The sequence below is a fragment of the Zea mays genome, chromosome 8, assembly GCF_902167145.1.
Source record: "Zea mays cultivar B73 chromosome 8, Zm-B73-REFERENCE-NAM-5.0, whole genome shotgun sequence".
Classification (NCBI taxonomy): Eukaryota; Viridiplantae; Streptophyta; class Magnoliopsida; order Poales; family Poaceae; genus Zea; species Zea mays.
In genome coordinates this window covers 140593684-140614929 of record NC_050103.1, presented here as the reverse complement: position 1 = coordinate 140614929, position 21246 = coordinate 140593684, and positions in this window count along the sequence as shown.

Here is a 21246-nt window from a genome sequence, read left to right as displayed (position 1 = left end):
AAATTTCAAGATCCTGTTGTTGGTCACTTATTTTCAATTGCTATACACAATAAAAAACAAGGCAACACAGTATTAAAAAGGTAGATAACCTTCGCCATGAAGAAGTTAACCCTTCAGGTCCTTCGGAGACGAAGGTTAAATGTTAAGAGAATAAACGAACATACAAAGAATGTAAAAGGGTTCAAATATGATAACCCAATTAAGATATCTTAGTAACGTGTTCCTCTTTTGTAAATTAACTTTACAATTGTACCTTTGACTTTGTAGAAAGGATTATAGCGAAGATGTTGTAGAGAGAGAATTACACAATGATAATCCAGTCCACCAAAAGATACTTTATGTAAGGCACTGTTTGTCTATTTATAGTGAGTCGTATAACTTTGTTGGGGGCCTTCGGCTTCCGAAGGTCCTCAAAAACATGATTTAACAATGTCTCTAGAGTATATTGTATGAACAGGGATCTTCAAACAAAGGCCCACGGTGTGAAGAAGCACAGAAACAACACGAAGGATGGAGCGGAGCCGAAGCTGTACGCAAGGGAGCTTCGGCATGATGACAGAAAAGAGGAAACCGACTTAAAAAGGAAAAGACTATTTAGACCCGGATAAATTACTATAGAGTTGTTGTCATAGGCAAAGGGTCTGGATGTAATTTTACATGGGCTACGACCCGTGCCTATAAACACGCTGATTTGGCATTCACTTTTGCGTCATGCCTGTATTCTCTTTCCTTCAAGCCGAAGGTACATTTGTAATTCATCATTGTTTACACAAGTAATATAAATGAAAATAGATTAGTAATAATGTTTACAGTAATTATGTTACTTTCTGTACTTTGTTTGAATGTTCTCCATCTTTTATCATGATCATGAAGGTATGTCCTTCATGACCTTCGTCCTAAATTCATTATATCCGAGGGGAAATAATGATTTGAAGGACGAAGGGCTTTGATATTTAACATTTTATGTTGCCTTGTTCTTGATTCATAGCATTTGAGAACAAGTCCCCAACATTGGCGCCCACCGTGTTGGGGACTTGTTCTCAAATGCTATGAATCAAGAACAAGGCAACATAAAATGTTAAATATTAAAGCCCTTCGTCCTTCAAATCATTATTTCCCCTCGGATATAACGAATTTAGGACGAAGATCATGAAGGACATACCTTCATGATCATGATAAAAGATGGAGAACATTCAAACAAAGTACAGAAAGTAACATAATTACTGTAAACATTATTACTAATCTATTTTCATTTATATTACTTGTGTAAACAATGATGAATTACAAATGTACCTTCGGTTTGAAGGAAAGAGAATACAGGCGTGACGCAAAAGTGAATGCCAAATCAGCGTGAACAGTACGGGGTACTGTTCATCTATTTATAGGCACGGGTCGCAGCCCATGTAAAATTACATCCAGACCCTTTGCCTATTACAACAACTCTATAGTAATTTATCCGGGTCTAAATAGTCTTTTCCTTTTTAAGTCGGTTTCCTCTTTTCTGTCATCATGCCGAAGCTCCCTTGCGTACAGCTTCGGCTCTGCTCCATCCTTCGTGTTGTTTCCATGCTTCTTCACACCGTGGGCCTTTGTTCGAAGATCCATGTTCATACAATATACTCTAGAGACATTGTTAAATCATGTTTTTGAGGACCTTCAGAAGCCGAAGGCCCCCAACAGTAGCCCCTCGCAATATTAATTTATTAGAATGATGAATTTATATTGCGACGTGGACGAAGGCCTTAAGCCGAAGGTCCGAAAAAACACCTTCCCTTTGCTAGAATAGCAACAGTCACTGACAAGCGGGACCCTCCAGCTCTCAACACACTAGGCGTATAAATAAGAAGTCACCACGGGTTCATTTGGCACGCTTTCTTGCCATCTGTTCTTGCTTACTCAATTTTTAGCTCCTGCGCACCAACACCTGGTTGGCTTTTTTAAATTTTTAAGCTTCGGCTTTGAGGGTACCTTCTCAGCATTTTCGAAGATGTCTGAAGACAAGAAAGTTGTCGCTGAGTCGAGGCTGAGCCTTTCTGAAGAGAAGAATATTGGTTTTCTTGAATTAATGGCAAAGACAAATACAGAGAAGATTACCAGGGAGATTTTGGAAGGTTTGTCTGAAGATACTGGCGATAGCGACAGTTATGATGTGGAAAGTGGTGGAGAAGACTCCGAAGATCGACCCTGGCGACCAAGCCATACAGTCTTCGGCAAGTCGAGCATTAAGCAGAGTCATCTTGATACCATGAAGGGAAGGTATTTTTGAGACATGTCTATTGTGAGGGCGGATATTGGGGAGAGAACTGTGCCTACTCCCGAAGAAGATGAAGTCGTGGTATTCCGAAGCTTCTTGAAAGCTGGACTACGATTTCCCTTAAGCAGTTTTGTTGTGGAAGTACTGAAGGTTTTTGAAGTCTACCTTCACCAACTCACTCCTAAATCAATCATAAGGATGAATATCTTCGTGTGGGCCGCGAGAAGCCAAGGCTTGGAACCTGATGCGAAAAGTTTCTGCAACATACATGAATTGTTATACGAGACAAAACCCTGGGGTAAGGAACAGTATCATAACAACTTTGGCTGCTACAGCTTCGGCTCCCGATCTGGGTCAAGCTGCCCAGTGCCGACCTTTCGAAAGAGATGGCCTGGCGACTGGATGACGGAATGGTTTTACGTGAAGAATGACTTGAAATCACGAGAAGATATAAAGAAGATCATTATGCGTCCCATCTGGCAACGCTTCGGCCTGCGAAGGCCGAAGGTAGAAATGAATGAAGCAGCCGAAGAATGCCAGAGAGCTTTCGGAGTTGTTTGCTCTTTTATTGGGACGAGGGATTTGGTCCAAGAACACATTGCCTTCAGAGTATGGCCGCTTGTGGAAAAATGTGAAATGTCGCAGGAGACCATTAAAGAGACTGACGAAGGTGGATTAGTCAGGCTAAAGTACACATTTAAGTTTGGAGATAAATTCGTTGAGCCAGATGACGACTGGCTGAAAAGCATTGAAACTGTAAGTGATGAACTGCTTGGGGTATATTCGAAGGCCGAAGACACTGTGTCGGCGTTTCGAGACCGGGGGGTCCCTGGGCCGACGAGTGAGTGTCGCCGCGTGCCCCAGCCCAGATGGGTCGAGCGCGAGGGCGAGCGCGAAGGGGGGAGAGCGAGGCGGCCGGAGACCGGCGTGAGAGAGGTGGGAATCCCGCGGCCTTCGTGTTCGTCCCGCGCCCAGGTCGGGTGCGCTTGCAGTAGGGGGTTACAAGCGTCCACGCGGGAGAGGGAGCGAGCGGCTCCAAGCGAGCGCCTGTCTCGTCCTCGTCCCCGCGCGACCAACCTTCTCTAAGAGGGCCCTGGTCCTTCCTTTTATAGGCGTAAGGAGAGGATCCAGGTGTACAATGGGGGGTGTAGCAGATTGCTACGTGTCTAGCGGAGGAGAGCTAGCGCCCTAAGTACATGCCGTTGTGGCAGCCGGAGAGATTTTGGCACCCAGCTGGTGTGATGTCGTGGCCGTCGGAGGAGCGATGGAGCCTGGCGGAGGGACAGCTGTCGGAGCGGTTGGGTCCTTGCTGACGTCCTCTTGCTTCCGTAAGGGGGCTGAGAGCCGCCGTCGTCACAGAGTACGCGGGGCGCCATCATTGCCTATCTGGCGGAGCTAGCCAGATGGGACGCTGGTCTTGTTCCCTGCGGCCCGAGTCAGCTCGGGGTAGGGTGATGATGGCGCCTCCTGTTGACGTGGCTGGCCTGCGCCCTAGGTTGGGCGATGTGGAAGCTCCTCCGAAGCCGAGGTCGAGTCTGTCTTCTGTGGCCGAGGCCAAGTCCGAGCCCCTGGGTCGGGCGAGGCGGAGGCCGTCGGCTGAGGCCAGGGCGGAGTCCGAGCCCTGGGGTCGGGCGGAGCGGAGTTCGTCGTCTTCTGGGGCTGAGCCCGAGTCCGAGCCCTGGGTCGGGCGGAGCGGAGTTCGCCGTCTTCCGGGACTTAGCCCGAGTCCGAGCCCTGGGTCGGGCGGAGCGGAGTTCGCCGTCTTCCGGGACTTAGCCCGAGTCCGAGCCCTGGGTCGGGCGGTGCGGAGTTCGCCGTCTTCCGGGACTTAGCCCGAGTCCGAGCCCTGGGTCGGGCGGTGCGGAGTTCGCCGTCTTCCGGGACTTAGCCCGAGTCCGAGCCCTGGGTCGGGCGGTGCGGAGTTCGCCGTCTTCCGGGGCTGAGCCTGAGTCCGAGCCCTAGGTCGGGCGGTGCGGAGTTCGCCGTCTTCCGGGGCTGAGTCCGAGTCCGAGCCCTGGGTCAGGCGAAGCGGAGTTTCCTATGGCGCCTTCGGCAGGGCCTGACTGCCTGTCAGTCTCACTCTGTCAAGCGGCACCGCAGTCGGAGTGGCGCAGGCGGCGCTGTCCTTCTGTCAGGCCGGTCAGTGGAGCGGCAAAGTGACGGCGGTCACTTCGGCTCTGCCGGGGGGCACGTGTCAGGATAAAGGTGTCAGGCCACCTTTGCATTAAATGCTCCTGCGATTTGGTCGGTCGGTGCGGCGATTTAGTTAGGGTTGCTTCTTGGCGAAGGCAGGGCCTCGGGCGAGCTGGAAATATGTTCGCCATTGGAGGGGGGCCTCGGGCGAGACGGAAATCCTCCGGGGTCGGCTGCCCTTGTCCGAGGCTAGGCTCGGGCGAGGCGTGATCGAGTCGCTCAAATGGACTGATCCCTGACTTAATCGCACCCATCAGGCCTTTGCAGCTTTATGCTGATGGGGGTTACCAGCTGAGAATTAGGAGCCTTGAGGGTACCCCTAATTATGGTCCTCGGCAGTAGCCCCCGAGCCTCGAAGGGAGTGTTAGCACTCGCTTGGAGGCTCTCGTCGCACTTTTTTGCAAGGGGACCAGCCTTTCTCGGTTGCGTCTTGTTCCGGTGGGTGCGCGCGAGCGCACCCGCCGGGTGTAGCCCCCGAGGCCTCGGAGGAGTGGTTTCACTCCTTCGAGGTCTTAATGCCTCACGTAATGCTTCGGCTGGTCTGGTTGTTCCCTCATGCGAGCTGGTCGTAGCCTAGGTGTACGGTCGGGTCCCAAGTTCTCGGGCTGGTATGTTGACGCTGTCAACGGTTCGACCGGAGCCGGGTTTGCGAGAGCAGCCCCCGAGCCTCTACACAGGGCGAGAGGGCGATCAGGGACCGACTCGGCTTTTTTACATACGCCCATGCGTCGCCTTTCCGCAAGGAGGAGGGGGGAAAGCGCCATGTTGCCCTCGATGGGCGCCGAACATGGTGTCTCCGGTGAGCTGCAAGCGGGTAATCCGAGTGGACGTCCGTGCCCCGTTCGTTAGGGGTCGGCTAGGGGCCCAGAGGCACGCCCAAAAGTACCTGCGGGTGATCTGCCGGACCCGGTCCCCTGGCGGCGGGGTCCGAGGGCTCGATGCCTCCCTCTGATGGGATTCCGTTACAAGATCGCTCCCGCTGGTCTCGGAAATGTCCTAGGGTACCTCGGGAGCGCAGCCCGAGCCTTGGTTATGTATCGAACGTACCCATGGTCATCCCTCGCTCGGCGTCTGAGGCGGCTGTGAACCCTTCGGGGGCCAGCCTTCGAACCCCTGATCAGTAATGGGCACGGAGCCCGAGTAGCCTGAGGCGGCCGTGGAACCCTTCCGAGGGGCCGGCCTTCGAACCTCTGACCAGTAGTGGGTGTAGGGCCCACGCGATCTGAGGCGGCTGTCGAACCCTTCCGGGGGGCCAGCTTTCGAACCTCTGATCAGTAGGGAGGCTCGGAGCCTGGTTCCTTCACGAGGAAGGATCCTTTTCGGGGTATCCCCATTTCCCGGTCCCTGTTGCAAGAGAGAGAGAAAGAGGAAAAAAGGAAAAGGATACAAAATCGAACGATGCGGCGTACCTTTTTTGGCGCGGTTATTATGGCGAAGGCGAAGCGTCGCCTGCTTCTCCTGCCAGAGGCGCCGCCTGTCCCGCCGCGGAGTTAATGCGACGGAGCGAGTGGTTCGCGGGGCGGCCATTGCGCGTGCGCGAGCCGTCCGGGGAACGGCTGTTTCGCGTTGCGTTTTCGAATCCTGCGTCCGGTCCGGGCGGAACGTTTGAACCGGTCTCGCCTTGGTCTTTATATACCCGGGAGAGGGTCCGGTGACGGTTCTTTGCTCCGCTTCGTGCCTCCCTCTTAGGTTTTCGCAACCCGAGAGACTTAGCCAGAGAAGAGGAAACCGCCCTCCTTGCCCCTTGCGCCGCCACCCCTTCCGCTTGGTGATGGCTGACCGGGTGACCATCATCTCGCCGCGCGACCCATGGCCTTTTTCCACGGTGACGATGAGTGATCTGGAGGATCTTGTTGGCGAGGGTTTACTTCGCCCTCTCACCGATGAGCAGCGACCGGAATGGATTCCTCCTATGGGCGGAGCCGCTCCGTCCCCACCGCCGGGGTACATCGTGAGCTTCGTCTCCTTCCACGAGCGGGGATTTGGTGTGCCGGCGAGCCGCTTTATGCGGGCGATCCTGCACCACTACGGGGTGGAGTTGCACAACCTCACCCCCAACTCCATCTCGCAGGCCGCCATCTTCGTAGCGGTGTGCGAGGGGTACTTGGGGATCGCCCCCCATTGGGATTTGTGGACCCATCTCTTTTTCGCGGAGCTTTTTGCCTCGCCGACGGGGGAGAGGAAGGTCCGCGCAGCGGTGCGGGCCGGTGGCAGCACCCTCCTGCTGAGGCAGTCGCGGGCGTCGCTGTATATTCCTGCCATCCTCGTGTCCTCGAACAAGGGGTGGCAGTGCCGGTGGTTCTACCTCCGGAATGACGGCGAGTTGCTCTCGCCGTTCTCCCAGCGAGTAGTCACCACCGCCACCGATGCTTGGCGCCACGGGACCCCGCACGAAAGACAAAAGAACCTCGAACCCCTTCTCCAGGCCTTGGAGGCGTTGCGGAAGGGGGGACTCACCGCTGCGGGAGTGATTGCCGCCATCCACCGTCGGAGGGTGCTTCCCTTGGCGGAGCGACGGCTGTCGCTTTGGGAGATGACACCGGAGGCTGACTTGGAGGGCTCGCGGATGTCCTCTGATCCTCTTCCCTTCGACGTCCTCCACGGGCGGGTGTCCGTCGCGTTGGGGAAGCCGGACCCCAACGCCTTCTCCCAGCTTTTGATGCGCCCAGACCAAGGGTGCGTGACTCTGGTGAGTGTCCGCTTCTTCCTTTCTCTTGCATCGGGTTGCTCCTGGTTCTTACGATTGGGGTTTTTCCCCCTTCTTCAGGAGGTGGGGTGGCACAAGCCTTCCCTGCCACGGGTCCCGTAGGATGCGGTGGACCGAGCAGCGCGGTGGGTCGCCGCGGAGGAGAAGAAAAAGAAGAAGGACGCGGAGAAGGCCCGGGCCCGCGAGCGGAGGCGGGCCCGAGACGCCTTGGAAAAGCTTCATCGCCGGCAGGAGAGGGAGGGGCTCCCGAGGGAGCCGTCGCCGGAAACGCCCGACGACGACGACGATGATGAAGATGATGACGAGGAGGACGACATGGCTGCCCGCCTCGGCCTCAGCCCCGGCTTGGGGTTTGGCTAGGAGCCGTCAAACCAGCCCCCGAGCGGGCTGATGTCGTCAGTCCCCAGAGTCGGGACGCCGGGGTCCCGGCCCGAGGGGCGGGGGCAATCCGAGAGGGTACCTGACCCCTCGGCTGGAAGAGCTGAGGCGACCCCGGGGAGCCAGGCCGGAGCGTCTGCTCCCCGAGAGCCGCCGCCCGCGCTGGCAGCACAGGGGAGCGACCCTCAGGTCGCCGTGACAGTGCCTGGGCAGTCCGCCCCCCGGGCGTCCAGGGCGTTCAAAGCAAGGGTGGTGCCGAAGCTGCCGGCGAAGCGGACCTCGGCGGCGGTTCCGGGGGTCGAGATCCAAGAGACTTCCCCCCAGGCACAGTTGATCATGGCCCGGAGCGGGTAAGTATCTCGGAATGTCTTCGTCCTGGCTTTTCATCCATACGTCCCGGTCGTGATTTTCCTTTTTCCCTCAGCAAGCGGAGCCATGGCCTGACCGACCTGGCACCCCGGAAGGCCCTTAAGACGGCGCCGGCTTGCGTGGCCAGCGCCGCTCCGGGCCTTGCCGTTCAGCCGACCTTCTCGCAAGGTGTTCCACAGCACGGGGCTCAGGCGGCACCAGTCGCCGTGGAGCGGGTTCCCGAGGCTGGCTCTTCTGCTGAGGCGGCCATTGTGATAGGGGAGGCGGCTGACGCGGACGTGGCCCCGAGCCCACCGGACGTGCCGGCCATGTCGGCGCCTGCTGCTACTGAAGTCGTCGTCCCAGTCGGAGAGCGACCGGTTGCTGCCGATGTTGAGACGGCTGATGCGTCGGCGCCTGGTGCCTCGGAAGAGGGGGGCGTGGAGACGCGATCCGTCCCGCCGGGCGGCAGCCTCGTCGCTGTGCGGCGGAGCTCCGAGGGCCGGCGCCAGCTGCTCCGGTTCCGGACCCGTGAGGCCTCGAATCTCGTCTTCGTTCTCGATGATGAACGGGAGGACCAGTCCTGGGACGAGCTCCGCGAGTGTGCCGAAGCAACGGTGGGGTCGCTCCGGTCGTCGCTGGAGGTTTTCTGCAGGGACGTTCCCAAAATCCTCCAGGTAACGGTTTCAGGCATACCTTTTCTCTTCTGTGACCAAGGCGTCTTTCGTGACGCCCCGCTTCCTTCCCTCAGGATCTGACGGATCGGAGCGCCGCCAAGTCGTCGTTCATCCGCCGCGAGGTCGACGTCTGGGGCTCGCTGTGATCCCTGAGGACCTCGCTCGCCGGGGCTACTGCGCGCCTCTCTCAGCAGGGTGCCGAGGTAGCGGACCTTCAGTTGCTCTGCACCGACCTGAGAGCCGAGGCGGCAAGGGCGCGCGCGGAGGCGGCCGCGGCGCGCGCAGAAGCGCAACGACAACGGTCGGAGTTTGACCGGGTCGTCGAGGAGCGGGACCAATCTCGGGGCCGGGCTGCCGAGGCCGAAAGCCGGGTTGAAACCCTTGCAGCCGACTTAGCCGTAGCCCAGGTCGCAGCCTCGGAGCAACGTGCCCGAGCCGGAGGTACGCCTTGGCCATCCTTGGTTTTCGTTCCTGTTTGTTTCCTCTGCTTGTGTTTGAGATCTTTCTTCTGGCTGTTCGCAGAGCTCGAGTCCGCCCTTGATGAGTCCGCCCTTGATGAGTCCGCCAAGGCGCTTGCCGAGGCGCTTGCCGGGGTGGCCGAGCAGAGGGAGGCCGACCACTCGGCCATGTCCGAAGCTGTCTCGGATGTTTACCGGGTCCTTGGCTCCGGCGACGTCCCCTCAGGAAGCTCCCCTCAAAGTCGCCTTCAAGTCTTGGGCGATCATGTGCGCGGTAGACTCCGCGAGGCGTTACACCACGGCGTCAGGCGGGCCTTCGCCGTGCTCGCTTCCCACTACGTTGTGGACCTGGAGCGGGTTAGCGAGGGGTATTGCCTTCCCGACGAAGATGAAGCCGCCCTGGCAGAAGTCCAGAGGCTCGATGCGGCCGCCGCGGGTCCGAGCGCAGTGCTGGCGACCACCTTTGAGGCGGAGATCCTCCCACCTGCGCCGTCGCCGGAAGCCGACATGGACTTTGCCGAAGGTGGGGACGGAGGTGAAGGCACGGCTCCTTCCCAAGGCGACGCCTAACTCTGTTGGAACAGTTTCTGTTGGATGCGCGTGTGTCTTTCTGCGGCCGCTGAGGCCTGAACACTTTGTTACCGTTGCATGAAGTCGTACTCCTTTTCCTTTTATTTTGTGTGTCCGGCTTCACCTGTTAGTAGCAGGGTGGCTTCCCCAAGTAGGGGTCACTTTTCGTGGCGGGTGACGAGTGAGGTGTCCCTAACCCGGAGGCATGGGAGTCCCTCGGCTCAGTCGGCCTTGCCACTTACATGCACCCACGTTCGCTCCTTGGGGTCCTGCTTCTGACATAGCCAGGGGAACGCAAAAGCCTTTTTGATTGAAAATTTTGGACGCAGAGAGGTTCCCCAATCTTGACGCAGAGGGGTTCCCCCCTTTTTAGCCCCCGAGGGAGGGTCAGGCTCTGCCGAGGCGAGGCTGACCCTTCCTTGACGACTAAGACTTGCGTGGGAGCGAGGTATACGAACAACTTAAAAACATCTTAAGGGTAGAAGCGACGTAGCTGTTGGATGTTCCAAGCGTTGTCATAGACCTTGCCTTGACTGTTGGCCAGCTTGTACATTCCGAGCTTCAGAACTTTGGCGATGACAAGCGTTCCTTCCCGGGGGTGCGTGTAGCCCCCGGGTGCCCCCAACAAGGGCTCGGGGTGTTGTGCGATGGTCGCGATCTTCTCCGGGTGGGCTTCGATGCCCCGCCTGGAGATGATGAACCCCAAGACCAGGATTGAGCTTGGCGCCTTTCGCCTCTTTGATGGACTCCGCCGCCATTAGCTTGTGGATCCCCTCGCCTATCGCTCTGCGCTTCTCCTCGTCGAATTGGCGTAGAGGCTGCTTGACGGATCGGGCTCCAGCCCGAATATCCAGCGAGTGCTCGGCGACATCCCTCGGTATGCCGGGCATGTCCGAGGGACTCCACGCGAAGACGTCGGCGTTTGCGCGGAGAAAGTCGACGAGCATTGCTTCCTATTTGGGATTGAGGCCGGAGCCGATCCGGATCTGCTTGGAGGCGTCGCCGCTAGGGTCGAGGGGGACGGCCTTAACCGTCTCCACTGGCTCGAAGTTGCCGGCATGACGTTTCACGTCTGGTACCTCCTTAGAGAGGCTTTCCAGGTCGGCGATGAGGGCCTCGGACTTGGCGAGGGCCTCGGCGTACTCCACGCACTCCACGTCGCATTCGAATGCGTGTTTGTACGTGGGGCCGACGGTGATGACCCCGTTGGGGCCCGACATCTTGAGCTTCAGGTAGGTGTAGTTGGGGACGGCCATGAACTTCGCGTAGCATGGCCTTCCCAGTACCGCGTGGTAGGTTCCTCGGAACCCGACCACCTCGAACGTCAGGGTCTCCCTTCGGAAGTTGGAGGGTGTTCCGAAGCAGACGGGAAGGTCGAGTCGTCCGAGGGGCTGGACGCGCTTCCTGGGAATGATCCCATGGAAGGGCGCAGCGCCTGCTCGGACAGAGGACAGATCGACACGCAGGAGCCCGAGGGTCTCGGCGTAGATGATGTTGAGGCTGCTGCCTCCGTCCATGAGGACCTTGGTGAGCCTGATGTCGCCGATGACGGGGTCGACGACGAGCGGGTATTTCCCCGGGCTCGGCACGTGGTCGAGGTGGTCAGCTTGGTCGAAGGTGATGGGCTTGTCGGACCAGTCTAGGTAGACTGGCGCCGCCACCTTCACCGAGCAGACCTCCCGGCGCTCTTGCTTGCGGTGCCGAGCCGAGGCATTCGCCGCTTGCCCACCGTAGATCATGAAGCAGTCGCGGACCTCGGGGAACTCTCCTGCTTGGTGATCTTCCCTCTTGTCGTCGTCGCGGGCCCTGCCACCCTCCGCGGGTGGCCCGGCCCTTGGAAGTGGCGCCGAAGCATGACGCACTCCTCAAGGGTGTGCTTGACGGGCCCCTGGTGATAGGGGCACGGCTCCTTGAGCATCTTGTCGAAGAGGTTGGCACCTCCGGGGGGTTTCCGAGGGTTCTTGTACTCGGCGGCGGTGACAAGGTCCGCGTCGGCGGCGTCGCGTTTCGCTTGTGACTTCTTCTTGCCCTTCTTCTTGGCGCCGCGCTGAGTCGACGCCTCGGGAGCATCTTCCGATGGGCGGCCCTGGGGCTGCTTGTCCTTTCGGAAGATAGCCTCGACCGCCTCCTGGCCGGAGGCGAACTTGGTGGCGATGTCCATCAGCTCGCTCGCCCTGGTGGGGGTCTTGCGACCCAACTTGCTCACCAGGTCGCGGCAGGTGGTGCCGGCGAGGAACGCGCCGATGACATCCGAGTCGGTGATGTTGGGTAGCTCGGTGCGCTGCTTCGAGAATCTCCGGATGTAGTCCCGGAGAGACTCTCCCGGCTGCTGCCGGCAGCTTCGGAGGTCCCAGGAATTCCCGGGGCGCACGTACGTGCCCTGGAAATTGCCGGCGAAAGCTTGGACTAGGTCGTCCCAGTTGGAGATCTGCCCCGGAGGCAGGTGCTCCAACCAGGCGCGAGCGGTGTCGGAGAGGAACAGGGGGAGGTTGCGGATGATGAGGTTGTCATCGTCCGTTCCACCCAGTTGGCAGGCCAGACGGTAGTCCGCGAGCCACAGTTCCGGTCTCGTCTCCCCCGAGTACTTTGTGATAGTAGTCGGGGGTCGGAACCGGGTCGGGAACGGTGCCCGTCGGATGGCCCGGCTGAAGGCCTGCGGACCAGGCGGTTCGGGCGAGGGACTCCGATCCTCCCCGCTGTCGTAGCGTCCTCCACGCCTGGGGTGGTAGCCTCGGCGCACCCTCTCGTCGAGGTGGGCCCGACGGTCGCGGTGATGGTGCTCGTTGCCGAGGCGGCCCGGGGCCGCAGGCGCGGTGTTGCGCGTGCGCCCGGTGTAGACCGAGGCTTCCCACATGAATCGGGAAGTCGCGGCATGAGGTTCCGAGGGGTACCCCTGCCTTTGGGAGGCAGAGCTCTCGGCCCGTTGGACCGCAGCGCCTTCCAAGAGATTCTTGAGCTCCCCCTGGATTCGCCGGCCCTCGGTGGTTGATGGCTCCGGCATCGCGCGGAGAAGCATCGCTGCTGCAGCCAGGTTCTGGCCGACCCCACTAGATGCGGGTGGTGGCCTGACCCTGACGTCGTCGGTGACGCGGTGCTGGAAGCCCTGGGGCAGATGACGTATTTCTCCGGCCGGGGGTTGGCCCGCCCATGCCTTCCCGACGTCCCGGCGGATCGGCTCAAGCGCTCCCGCTCCCTCGTCGAGCCTGGCCTGCACCCCGCGGATTTGCTCGAGCTGTGGGTCATGGCCCCCCGCCTGAACGGGGACCACAGCTAGCTCCCGTGGGATGTCAACGCGGGGCACCGGCCTAGGGAGATCACCGTCCTCCGGCATGCCGAGATGATTGCCTTCGGAGGGACCCCCTAGATCGTCGTGGAAACATTCGCGGCTTGGGCCGCAATCCTCGTCGCCGAGGCTGCGGCTACCATCGGAACAGTCAGAGAGGCAGTAGTCACATGCGGTCATGAAGTCCCGCATGGCACTGGGGTTGCCAAGTCCAGAGAAATCCCAACAGATGCTGGGCTCATCGTCTTCCTCGGACCCGGAGGGCCCGTAGGTCGAGACGTCCGTCAGCCGGTCCCAAGACGACCACATGCGAAACCCCAGAGGGTTTGGACTTGCCTCTACGAGAGCGCCCGCCAAAGCGAGGTTGCTAGGCGGGTTGAGGCCGAATCCAAATGACGTGGGATGGGAATCGGTCGGTACCTCTTGGTCGACGAGCGGTGATAAAGTCACGTCGGGGACTGGCTGCACCGTCGTCTCAGGTGCGAGGGTGACGTCCAGCAAGCTTTTCGCGAGCGCGCTGGCGTCGTCCGCTTGCTCGGGATTGGCGTGTCGCGGGGAGACGACGCACGTCTTCGTCTCAAGCGCGAAGTCGATACCCGGTGCGCCCCCCGTTGGGGTGCCGGCGCTGTCGACTCGCTCGACAGCCGACGAAGCGCTGCCTCCTGCTTGGCCTTGGTTGCCCTGCCTTCCCCTCCGTCGGCGGGGAAGAGGGCGGGATGAGCTTGAAGGTTGTTCTTCCACCACGCGGGGAAGACGTCGTCGATTCTGCCGCCGACGGGCGCTGTCGGCCGCCATTGTCGTTGTCGCGCGGCGGTGGAAGGAGTATCATGTCGTAGCTGCCGTCGAAGGACATGAACTCAAGACTCCCGAAACGGAGCACCGTCCCGGGTTGGAGAGGTTGTTGGAGACTGCCCATCTGGAGCTTGACGGGAAGCTGTTCGTCAACACGCAGCATGCCCCTACCTGGCGCGCCAACTGTCGGCGTTTCGAGACCGGGGGGTCCCTGGGCCGACGAGTGAGTGTCGCCGCGTGCCCCAGCCCAGATGGGTCGAGCGCGAGGGCGAGCGCGAAGGAGGAGAGCGAGGCGGCCGGAGACCGGCGTGAGAGAGGTGGGAATCCCGCGGCCTTCGTGTTCGTCCCGCGCCCAGGTCGGGTGCGCTTGCAGTAGGGGGTTACAAGCGTCCACGCGGGAGAGGGAGCGAGCGGCTCCAAGCGAGCGCCTGTCTCGTCCTCGTCCCCGCGCGGCCAACCTTCTCTAAGAGGGCCCTGGTCCTTCCTTTTATAGGCGTAAGGAGAGGATCCAGGTGTACAATGGGGGGTGTAGCAGATTGCTACGTGTCTAGCGGAGGAGAGCTAGCGCCCTAAGTACATGCCGTTGTGGCAGCCGGAGAGATTTTGGCACCCAGCTGGTGTGATGTCGTGGCCGTCGGAGGAGCGATGGAGCCTGGCGGAGGGACAGCTATCGGAGCGGTTGGGTCCTTGCTGACGTCCTCTTGCTTCCGTAAGGGGGCTGAGAGCCACCGTCGTCACAGAGTACGCGGGGCGCCATCATTGCCTATCTGGCGGAGCTAGCCAGATGGGACGCCGGTCTTGTTCCCTGCGGCCCGAGTCAGCTCGGGGTAGGGTGATGATGGCACCTCCTGTTGACGTGGCTGGCCTGCGCCCTAGGTTGGGCGATGTGGAAGCTCCTCCGAAGCCGAGGTCGAGTCTGTCTTCCGTGGCTGAGGCCGAGTCCGAGCCCCTGGGTCGGGCGAGGCGGAGGCCGTCGGCTGAGGCCAGGGCGGAGTCCGAGCCCTGGGGTCGGGCGGAGCGGAGTTCGTCGTCTTCTGGGGCTGAGCCCGAGTCCGAGCCCTGGGTCGGGCGGAGCGGAGTTCGCTGTCTTCCGGGACTTAGCCCGAGTCCGAGCCCTGGGTCGGGCGGAGCGGAGTTCGCCGTCTTCCGGGACTTAGCCCGAGTCCGAGCCCTGGGTCGGGCGGTGCGGAGTTCGCTGTCTTCCGGGACTTAGCCCGAGTCCGAGCCCTGGGTCGGGCGATGCGGAGTTCGCCATCTTCCGGGACTTAGCCCGAGTCCGAGCCCTGGGTCGGGCGGTGCGGAGTTCGCCGTCTTCCGGGACTTAGCCCGAGTCCGAGCCCTGGGTCGGGCGGTGCGGAGTTCGCCGTCTTCCGGGGCTGAGCCCGAGTCCGAGCCCTGGGTCGGGCGGTGCGGAGTTCGCCGTCTTCCGGGGCTGAGCCCGAGTCCGAGCCCTGGGTCGGGCGAAGCGGAGTTTCCTATGGCGCCTTCGGCAGGGCCTGACTGCCTGTCAGTCTCACTCTGTCAAGCGGCACCGCAGTCGGAGTGGCGCAGGCGGCGCTGTCCTTCTGTCAGGCCGGTCAGTGGAGCGGCGAAGTGACGGCGGTCACTTCGGCTCTGCCGGGGGGCGCGCGTCAGGATAAAGGTGTCAGGCCACCTTTGCATTAAATGCTCCTGCGATTTGGTCGGTCGGTGCGGCGATTTAGTCAGGGTTGCTTCTTGGCGAAGGCAGGGCCTCGGGCGAGCCGGAAATATGTTCGCCGTTGGAGGGGGGCCTCGGGCGAGACGGAAATCCTCCGGGGTCGGCTGCCCTTGTCCGAGGCTAGGCTCGGGCGAGGCGTGATCGAGTCGCTCGAATGGACTGATCCCTGACTTAATCGCACCCATCAAGCCTTTGCAGCTTTATGCTGATGGGGGTTACCAGCTGATAATTAGGAGCCTTGAGGGTACCCCTAATTATGGTCCCCGACACACTGCATTGTCAGCGGCCTTCGGAGGCCGAAAAAAGAAAAGACTCAACCGCGTATTTGATGCAATTGGTTTTGTCTACCCCGACTACCGCTATCCAGCGCGGGGGCAAAAAAGAAAAGGCACAACTTCTGCGAAAGAAACTGCTTCAGCTGCTCCTAGCGAGCCAGCGCCGAAGAGAAAAAGGGTAAAGGTTCTCACACACCGGCCACACTATATTGAACCAGCCACGGTACCTGAGTACGCCGGTGAGACCTCTTCGGCCACCGAAGCTAAAGAACCAACCCTGTTGCCAGAAATCAAAGAGTTGGCCGAAGTGCCAGCAACAGAAAAATTGGAAGAACCAAAGACTCTGCTGCCAGAAAACAAAGGGCTGGCCGAAGTGCCAGCAATAGAAAAGATGGAAGAACCAAGGACTGAAAAAACAAAAACATTAGAGGTTTTAAGTCCTTCGGCAAAGATTGAGATAGGAAAAAGCCAGAAAGGTCCAACCGTAACCCCAAAAAGAAAAAAGAATGGTTAATGTATTAGATGTTTTGGAGACAATTAAATCTTCGAGCATAACTCCAAAGAAAACTGTTGAAACTTCTGAAGTGTCTACTGAAGCCGTTGGTGCTGAAGCTTCGAAGCAACAATTTGAAACTGAAACTGGGCCTTCAGAGCCAGCCAAGGTAAAACCCTTTGAAACCGCAGAAACGAACATTGCAGAGGCAACCGAAAAAATGAAAATACCAGAGCCAATCTTGGTTGAAGAAACTGACACTGGTGCCCCCGAAGCACCTTCCAAAATATACGATTATATTGTGCGGCACGTTTCGGGGAAGAAATTATCCGAAGAAGAAATTTTTGAAGCTAATCACTATGCCAGAGAATTGAAATATCCGAAGGGGGCACTAGTGTTCAATGGGACAGACGAAGATGACTTCCTATACTGCCTCCCGGACAACAAAGAATTATCAGTCTGCCGGGAGATGGCTAGAAGCATGGGGTTTCCGAAGCTTGAAGCTGGATTAAGCGCTATGACGAAGGAGGATCTTGCGGATAGCCTTGCATACAATAGCCTGAAGGTGCGAGAATTGTATATTTAGAAATTTACAATTTTTGAATCATTCTTTTATTCTTATACTAATTCTTGTATATATAGGGTTTAATATTGAGCAACGCGCTGAGAGCGCAAAAGAATGCCGAAGACGAGAGCTATGATATTGCTTTCAACAACCTACGGTCAGAGGTTATTAAGCTGAGAAACGAAGCTCTGGAAAAGGATAAAATTCTGCTTACATTGGTGGACAAGATAAAAGAGGACGAAGCTGCCTCAAAAGCCCAGGCTGAAGCCCAAAAACGCGAAATTAAAGATCTTCAGAAACAGCTAGCTAGAGCTAAAGAAGAACATATACTTGAAGAGACAAAACGAGAGCTTAGTGATCAATGGGCTGATCATTTAGAAATAAATGTTAAAGAGCTTCGTGCATCCCAGAGAAGATGCTATGTTAAATCCATAGAGTGCGTTAAGAAGATAAAATCCAGCTTCGTCAATGTTGGCGCATTCTCTAGCGAAGAGAATTTCTCAAGGGGCAATCCCGAAGGTCCGATTGAATGGATCAGTCACGAAGCTGAGGCCTTCGAGGAAATACTGAATAGCCGCGGAGACATATGTGTTTTTTCGGGTGCTAGAGGAATTGCTACTGTTTTGGAGATGAAAGGTTGCGAGCATGTAAAATCCTTAGCGCAATCCGAAGCTACTTTGTCCTCCGAAGACATTAAAGACCCCTCAGCCGAAGCAAGCATGATCGGCGGAAAAATTTTCACCGATATTTGGGACAACGGCGGACGAGAAATGACTCAAGAAATTATTCAAAAGAGCGAAAAAGGCATTCACGATGCTAGAAAAATTACAAAGGCTACTGAGAAAAGTACAGAGCCCGAAGGACAAATAGGTACTAATTAGTGGTTTTTATTATGTTGTAATTTTTAATTCCAGACTTTGTTCGCGGTTTGTAATAGTAATATAGTCGTATCTTCTCTTCCCTCAGAACCTGCTGAGGCATCTCCGGGCCCCCACCCGAAGGGGGACGATGAAATTAGAAAAATGGTCGAAGCCATTATGGACAAGGTTGTCGACCAGCTATTGAACGAAGCTGCAGAAATAGTTCTTAAGGAGGATTAAATGCTATTGTAGAAACATTTGGAACGTAACATGTGTAATACATTGTAACTTTGAATGTAATATATAATCTATTTATAGTTTAATTCTTTACGATGCATGAAATTTTGCATACATACCATTTTTTGAGCCTTCGGCGAAAAAAAACACCTTCCCTTCTTTTCATGCTTCGTGAAGAAAATCTTTTCTATATCACAAGAATTTGCATACTTCTCTGATGAAGAATTATCCAAGCTTCATGAAATATTCTCCGAAGCTAAAAAAGCCTCTCTAATGAAGCTACACTTCTTCTCGATTTATCTTGTGCTTTAGCACGGTTTTCTCTTTTCTCAAAATATTCTCCGAAGATCAATACTGTATCCCCTTCTTGTTCCACATGCAATATGTTGTATGATGCTTATGTTATGCAGAATGATGTGATGATGTTATGTTATGCAAAATAATATTTGTGCCGCAAATACATGTCCCTGTAATAGAGCACACACACTTTTTATATCAGCGTTGACTTTTCGCTGTAAGCCTCCCTTAGGAGCTTCTTCGCCTTTTACTTTCAGCGGAATCAGCGCTTATTTTTCGCTGTAAGCCTCCCTTAGGAGCTTCTTCGCCTTTTACTTTCAGCGGAATCAGCGTTTATTTTTCGCTGTAAGCCTCCCTTAGGAGCTTCTTCGCCTTTTACTTTCGGCGGAATCAGCGCTGACTTTTCGCTGTAGGCTCAGAAAACTTACACTGCGCTCCTTAGGAACGACTTTTTACTATTTCGAATAAATTGCACTGTGTCCGTTAGAACAAATTTTTGATAATACAAAGGTCCTTCGTGCCACCATAAATTCGTATGCTTCGGCAACTCGAGCCTATGGTAAAGACATATATTTTTTATTATGGTAAAATACGAAAGTGTTACAAGAAATTGAAAAACGATAAAAGACACTTAAACTTCCCATAATTGTTCCTTATTAACAAAAAAATAATACTGAATGTGAAAATACGAAAGAATTGCTGTTGAGGTAGGATATTTATCAGTAAATGTGCTTCGACTCCGGCACAGTGCTATTGACTGTGCGAGCTTCGGACTCCTCTCTGAAGTCCCTCTGAAGGTGATTGTGCTGACTCCCTTCTGGCTGCTGTCCTCGCTGCGTTGGTGGTGGCGGTGGAGGCTGTTGCCAAGATGCTTGGGGTTGGCTTGCCGAAGCAACAGAAGCTGCAGGGTGGTTGCCCACATATTCTGGAATATAAGGCGAATGATACGAAGCAGTATGCATGACCTGCTTCGGCTGACTTTGTTGCGCTGCTGCTTCTGATATCTCCTTCTGCTTCTGGATGGTAACATGGCACATCCTGGTGGTATGGCCCTTGTCTTCACCACAGAATAGGCAGTAAATTTTTCTTGGCTGATCTCCAAACCTTCCCCCGAAGCCCCTGGCGCCTCTGCCCCTTGGCGCTGGCGGCCGAAAAGAACTTTGCTGCTGCCCCAAAGCTTGTGAAGAGTATTGTGGCCTTTGCTGCTGGCTCCCTCGATCATCACTTTGAGTAGAGTTATGAATTGACCTAACGTGCCTCGGGTGAAATCTTCCTCCAAAGCCCCTGGTCATTTCAGAGAACCTGAATGCTTCCTCCCTTCTTTGGCGGAAGTCATTGTCAGCTCGAATATACTCGTCCATCTTTTAGAGCAGCTTCTCCAAAGTTTGTGGTGGCTTCCTGGCAAAGTATTGCGCTGAAGGTCCCGACCGAAGCCCCTTAATCATGGCCTCAATGACAATTTCATTGGGCACTGTTGGCGCCTATGCCCTCAGACGCAGAAACCTTCGGACATACGCCTGAAGGTATTCCTCGTGGTCCTGAGTACATTGAAATAGAGCCTGAGCAGTGACTGGCTTCGTCTGAAACCCTTGGAAGCTAGTTATCAACATATCCTTCAACTTCTGCCAAGAAGTGATTGTCCCTGGCCGAAGAGAGGAGTACCAGGTCTGAGCGACGCTCTTGACGGCCATGACAAAAGACTTTGCCATGACTGCAGTATTGCCACCATACGAAGATATGGTTGCTTCATAGCTCATCAAAAATTGCTTCGGGTCTGTATGACCGTCGTACATGGGGAGCTGGGGTGGCTTGTAAGACTGAGGCCATGGTGTAGCCTGCAATTCTGTTGATAGAGGAGAAGCATCATCGAAAGCAAAATTTCCATGATGGAAATCTTCATACCGGTCGTCCTCATTGTGAAAGCCTTCCTGATGGAGCTCTCTGCGTGGAGGCCTTCGGCTTTGGTCATCTTGAACAAGATGACGAACCTCTTCGGAAGCTTCGTCTATCTGTCTCTGAAGGTCAGCTAGACGAGCCATCTTCTCCTTCTTGCGTTGCACCTGTTGCTGAAGGATCTCCAGGTTTTGGATCTCCTGATCCAAGTCATCTTCCGGAGGTGTTGGACTAACAGCCTTCCTCTTCTGGCTTCGGGCCTCTCTGAGAGAAAGGACGTCCTGATTGGGATCCAGCGGCTGTAAAGTACCAGCCTCTGTCGCTGAAGCTTTTTTCGGCGGCATGACGAAGGTGATGCTTGCCGAAAGTGTTTAAGACTCAAAAAATGGAAGTGAGTTCACCGGAGGTGGGCGCCAATGTTGGGGACTTGTTCTCAAATGCTATGAATCAAGAACAAGGCAACATAAAATGTTAAATATCAAAGCCCTTCGTCCTTCAAATCATTATTTCCCCTCGGATATAACGAATTTAGGACGAAGGTCATGAAGGACATACCTTCATGATCATGATAAAAGATGGAGAACATTCAAACAAAGTACAGAAAGTAACATAATTACTGTAAACATTATTACTAATCTATTTTCATTTATATTACTTGTGTAAACAATGATGGATTACAAATGTACCTTCGGCTTGAAGGAAAGAGAATACAGGCGTGACGCAAAAGTGAATGCCAAATCAGCGTGAACAGTACGGGAGTACTGTTCATCTATTTATAGGCACGGGTCGCAGCCCATGTAAAATTACATCCAGACCCTTTGCCTATGACAACAACTCTATAGTAATTTATCCGGGTCTAAATAGTCTTTTCCTTTTTAAGTCGGTTTCCTCTTTTCTGTCATCATGCCGAAGCTCCCTTGCGTACAGCTTCGGCTCTGCTCCATCCTTCGTGTTGTTTTCGTGCTTCTTCACACCGTGGGCCTTTGTTCGAAGATCCCTATTCATACAATATACTCTAGAGACATTGTTAAATCATGTTTTTGAGGACCTTCGGAAGGCGAAGGCCCCCAACAGTAAAATGTTGGGGACTTGTTCTCAAATGCTATGAATCAAGAACAAGGCAACATAAAATGTTAAATATCAAAGCCCTTCGTCCTTCAAATCATTATTTCCTCTCGGATATAACGAATTTAGGACGAAGGTCATGAAGGACATACCTTCATGATCATGATAAAAGGTGGAGAACATTCAAACAAAGTACAGAAAG